Genomic DNA, 6424 nt, shown 5'->3' on the forward strand with positions numbered 1-6424 from the left:
CACAATGGAGGATATAAAAAGAGATCGACTCATTTGTGAAGGTGGGGCCCAAGAAAGCTATTAAAAATTGAAAGGGATATCAGCACATAGGAGAGGAGAATCGAAACTAATAGGAAGTAATAGACAGCAAACATCCTTGTTCTCCGTGGTATGCATGAGGATGGCTTAATGCGTATGCTTAACATATGAAGTCTGATAATGTTTTTATGCAGAATTTAATACTAATATTAATATAGACTGCAATACGTATGACAGTCATTCTTAATTTCATATGCAGTGGCAGACCAGATCTGATGCATGTCAGATCTGTCTGGCCACACAATCTTTAAATATAACTAATGCTTTTAGACAATGTGGTATTAATAATTTATATAATTAGTAATTAGAAAATACATAAATATTTGATAATATATAACTACAATTTATAACATTGAGGCATATGCGTCAAGAATAGAAATCAGAGGAAGTTATCAAGATAAGCTCTATCTTCCAAACTAGTCTTAGAATCTTAAATTAAATATTATAATGAATAATATTCAGTTTTGATAAAATTATATTTATTAATATGTTATAACTCTCACTTTAAGTTAGAATTGTTATCTCAAAACTAAATAAGGGCATCCCAAATAGGGTGCATTACAAGTGGTATCAGAGCATGTTGCTGCTCACTTGGAGGAAAAGGACTGAAAGCTTGGAATAAAGGAGAAGCAAGCAGTGACAGCTACGTATGGGGGTAAGAAAATAACAAAAAAAACCTACACCCTATCACCTATACGATCAGCCAGAGATTCGAATTGTAAGAATTTTGTAAGTTATACAGATCAGTAGATTATAGAATCATTATGGTATTATAAGCATAGTAATTTCTGCACGTTTACAATATGAATATTTTGTATGTGTGATCTTATGTTTCTGTCATTAAATTGATCTGTCTATGAATATACCTAGGATACTTGTTGACTACAGTCAGAGGGAGAACCACTGGATAAGGCACCCTCTCAGTCAGAGGGAGAACCACTAATTAAGGCACCCTCTTCAAGATTGAGGGAGAACCATCATTAAGACACCCTCACTCTATATCTTGAGCGAGAACCGTCATTAAGACACCCTCACTGCAAGTCTTGATCTGGGAGAACCGTATGTTAAGACACCCTATCAAGGCAATTGGGTTTCCTCTAATTATAGTCCAGAACTTTCTATTTTCCGGAATTGACTAATTCTATTATAGTAAATCTTTAATTGCAATTCTCTGATTCATCAATCATAATTAGTCTCTTTTCTTTTCTCTTTTACTTATCTCTCATGACTAGTAATCATTTATGTTTTGTAATTAGAAGTCTATTCCATTATAGTAATTCTTTAATTGCAATTCTCCGATTCATCAATCATAATTAGTCTCTTTTCTTTTCTCTTTTACTTATCTCTCATGACTAAGTAATCATTTATGTTTTGTAATTAGAAATCTATCTTCTAATTGTATTGCAGGTTATTTATTTCAGGGAGATAAGAAGATCTCCTCTTTTTAAACCTTCTTGATAGTTCTTGATAGTTAAGGAAGTGTGACATAGGATAGAATAGTCAGAGTGTGTATACTTCATGCCTTAATGGCATTTATGATTCATGACTTGTGGCTATTCAATGAGCATTCGTTTCATATGGTTTAAAAATATTTGTATGCCCTGAATGAATGCTCATATATTTGTATGTATGCTTCATGTTCTAAATGCTTTATATGTATTCATGTAGGTGTTTCACACCCTCTGTGTATTCATGTGTATGATTATGTCATAAGTGTTTTCATGTATATGACCCGGGCTGTATGTATATTCATGCCTTGTATATGTTTCATGTTCTACATATATATAAACGTCTACGTATATGCCTAATGTCTTGCTAGTATATATGTGCCTTACATGTATAATTTATACTTCATGTGTTTCCATGTGAATACTACTTGCCTTAAGTGTATTCATGCGTATTCTCTGTCTTACGTGTATATTTTATGTTTTATGTATGTACTCATTGCCTTAAGTGTATTCAGGTGTCTTGTGTTTCTTTTAAATTGTTTCATGTGTAGACAACTATTTTTGTCCACTTGATTGAATGAATTTTATATTTGTTTAATTATCATTTATCCAACTATTAATTAAATTTTTAATTAATTCATCTCAACCCTCTTCTTCTATTAATTAAATAAATTATTATTTAATTTAATTCACTTAACCAAATTCAGACGATTAATTGAATAAATAAATCATATTGTTTAATTAAATCTTCCTTCACATTTAAATAAATTGATATTTATTTAAAATCCCCAATTCCCATCTCTTACATTTAAATAAATTAATATTTATTTAAAATCCCCAAATCCCATCTATCACATTATTCCCTAAAATCCCCTTTTTTAGATTTAAATAAATTATTTATTTAAATTCATAAAATCCCTCTCCCACTTGCACTTTCTAGAAAATGCAAGTTGCAAGTTAGCCTTTCTCCTAATCATGTCTAAACCTCTATTATTAACCTAATCACCCTTTAATGGTTTGCACATTCTTAAAACAAAGGTTAACCCAAAACCCATCAATTCAAACCTTTATTGGCTTCCTTTAAAGTCCTCAAACCTTTAATGGTTTCAGTCTAGAGATTTCTCAAGCCTTTAATGTTTTCCCCCCAGGTCTTCATACCTTTAATGGTTTCATTCTAGAGACTTCTCAAGCCTCTAATGACTTCCTTCAAGTCTTCAAACATTTAATGTTTTATCTCCCTTTTTCTCATTTAAATAAATTAAGATTTATTTAAATAAAAACCAAAATTCACATTCACATTTATATAAATCAATATTTATTTAAATATCTATACAAATGCAAGTTGCACCAATAAATTGAAATAAATAAATTTTATTCCAGTTAAAATCCTAAAATCCCTCCCACTTGCATTCTCCTACAAAATCCACTTGCATACTAATCCTCCTAGATTTTTCTAAACCCTTCTAATTAAGCCTAATCCTCTTCTAAACATTTGCCCAGTCCTAAACAAAAGAATTAGGAAGGAGTCACTTCTCAAAAGCATTAAAGGCTTTATTTTTTCAACAAGTTAACCCTCAAAGTTTTCATAAACCATTAAAGGCTTAAAATTAACTAACCCACTTGTGACCCTTGGTTAGAGACTTTCTCTCCAATTTAACCATCCCTTCAACCCACATGTCTCTTCAAGCATTCATTGCTTTAACCATGGTTATCATTTAACCCTTGCACATCCATTTATCCCTTGGATAAAAGGATTATCCACTAACTCAACCCTAACCAAACCCCCTAGGGTAGCCATCATGTCCCCTCAAGCATTTAATGCCCCTTCTCTCTCCTCTCAAGCCTTCTCATGTTGGCACTTGTCAACACGTGATTGCGTTGAAAGAATCACATGGATTGAGGATCATACAATCCTAGCCCTTGTTAAGATAACTCAATCTTAACCATCCAATTGCCCATTTCTTCTATAAATAGGCCTCATTTCTCTCATTATAAATCATCCAAGTTTTTATGCATCCAGATTATTGTCTATCAAGAATCCACATTTGCCTCTTTTTGCAAGCTTAAGCATTTGAAGCATTTTTAACAATAGCGTATCATTAGCATAACATCTCTTTATCAATAGCATAATCTTGTTGATCTTGGTTGCATAGGCATATATATATATATATATATATATATATATATATATATATATATATATTGTTCTTTCAGTTGTCATTTTAAGAATCAATTCCTCAATGATCTAAGAGCAATCATGATTTAAAGAATCCTTGAAGATAGAGGACAATGGGACTCTTTTGAAGGATTGGCTTGTTTAATTAGTTTACCAAGTTAGTCTGTATATCTAATGTTTCATTGGTATGTTAGTTTCTTGTTTTTTCAATTGATTGACTGACCCACTAATCTGTATATTTGCAGGCATTTATGTGTTTACCATATGCCTTATGTGTCTTCAACATGATTACTCCATTATATATGTCTTGTATGAATACTTATGAGGTTACTTAATGTTATCATGCTTTCAACATGATTACATCATGTACCCTCCCTAATGTATGCTTCATGCACTATTTTACTACGAGTATTCATGTCTGATATGCTTTCAGCATGTATGCCTTGTGTCTTTATGTGTGCCTCATAACCGATGTGTCTTCATCATGTTCACACCATGAGTACCTTTCTTATATATGCTTTGCACCCTACATATATATGTGTATTGCTTCAGGCCTTACATGTCTAATGTGCATACATCATGCTTCGATCTATTGGTATATTACTTTGTGTTTTACATGAATGCTCCCTCTATGCTCCAATGCCTTATGCATACTACTTCATGTTTACATGTGTGCTATTTCCTACTTCATGCATACTTCATGTTTTTCTTGCACTACATGTCTGATATGTATTTAAGTGTATTGCTTCATGCTTACTTGTCTTCCATGTATTTATTGCTTCATACCTAACATGTACACTTTTGGCCTTGCGTGCACTTTTATGTTTGCATGCCTTATGAATGATTCATGCCTTAAGTGTATTTCCATGTATGATTGATATATATAATGTGTGTATACTTCATGTGTGTCTCATGTCTTTATATATACATATGTATACCTTGTGTTTTATTGGGAGGTGACTTAGTTTGAAAAAAATTTCAATTGCTTGAGGACAAGCAATTTCGGGAAGGATAGACTGTCATGTCCCCCCTTGTTTGTTATATATAACCTAAATGAAACAATTATTATTTATTAATTAATATAATATTTAACAATGAATGATTATTTGAAATTATTAAATACTTATTTTTTAATTAATATTTATTTATCAATAATAATATTCTTGAAATATTTAAATTAATATTATTATACATAATTTATAAACAAATATAAAGCAAGATTGTCATGCCCCGCGATAATAAGCAAGATCGCAGCATTATTAAATCGTATTGCTGCCTTAGAACCTTGATTAATTCAAAATATAAAAGAGGCAATTTTCCTAGGGGATCGATGGGATTTGTTAGGCAGCGATTCCTTAATTAAAAAGCTATGTAAGCTGTTACCAAAAGCAGTGAGTTAGTCAAGGGGGTGTTACCTTTGTAAAGGTTGCGATCATGATAAAGGTTGTGCCTTTTCATCCCCCAATGGAGGATATAAAAAGAGATCGACTCATTTGTGAAGGTGGGGCCCAAGAAAGCTATTAGAAATTGAAAGGGATATCAGCACATAGGAGAGGAGAATCGAAACTATGAGGAAATGATAGGCAGCAAACATCCTTGTTCTCGGTGGTATGCATGAGGATGGCTTAATACTTATGCTTAACATATGAAGTCTGATAATGTTTTTATGCAGAATTTAATACTAATATTAATATAGACTGCAATACGTATGACAGTCATTCTTAATTTCATATGCAGTGGCAGACCATGTCAGATCTGTCTGGCCACACAGCCTCTAAATATAACTAATGACTAATGCTTTTAGGCAATGGGTAATAATAATTTATATAATAGGTAATTAGAAGATACATAAATATTTAATAATATAATTTAATCATCTGTTTATTTATATTTAAATCAGAAAAGGATAATAGATTTTTATATGATATTGATATCAGCAAGATTTATATCAGCTTGACAGACATATATATATAGTTGACATAATGTCAATAAGATTATATTTATATATTTATAAAAACATTGAATTATAGATATACATATTATTATGAATATAATGGATAGTTTTTAATAATTTATATAATAGAACTGAATATGATATAAGAAGAGAATTATAAGAAGACGGTGAAATAAATCAGATATATATGTAAAATCTATACACCAAACTGAAGACTAATCTATAAGAAGATCATGTGTAGCGACAATTTATAACATTGAGGCACATACGCCAAGTATACAAATCAAAGTTATCAAAATAAGCTCTATCTTCCAAACTAGTCTTAGAATCTTAAGTAAAATATTATAATGAATACTATTCAGTTTTGATAAAATTATATTATTAATATGTTATAACTCTCACTAAGTTAGAATTGTTATCTCAAGACTAAATCAGGGCATCCCAAATAGGGGACATCACAAAATGACGCACCCAGAACGAACCAACAAACGAGAGTGGGGTGTTAATAACTTAATACCCCGACCATTGTGGAGATGGACGTAGCCACGGGCAGATGTATCGCGTATCGCTGAAGGAAGCTGGAGACAACGGTGGAGATGACGTGGATGATGGTTCCTTGCCCATCAAAAGTTGCTGCGATGGTTGATAGCGTCAGTCAAAATGTGAGGTGTTAAGGCCTCCTCTTCACGAAGAACACATTAAGCTGCTGGAGTTTGAGTCTTAGTCGGGGCTTTCGCCTGCCATTTCGGAGGGATAAGGGGTCGTAGA

Source organism: Cryptomeria japonica, chromosome 9, assembly GCF_030272615.1.
Source record: "Cryptomeria japonica chromosome 9, Sugi_1.0, whole genome shotgun sequence".
NCBI classification, from domain to species: Eukaryota; Viridiplantae; Streptophyta; class Pinopsida; order Cupressales; family Cupressaceae; genus Cryptomeria; species Cryptomeria japonica.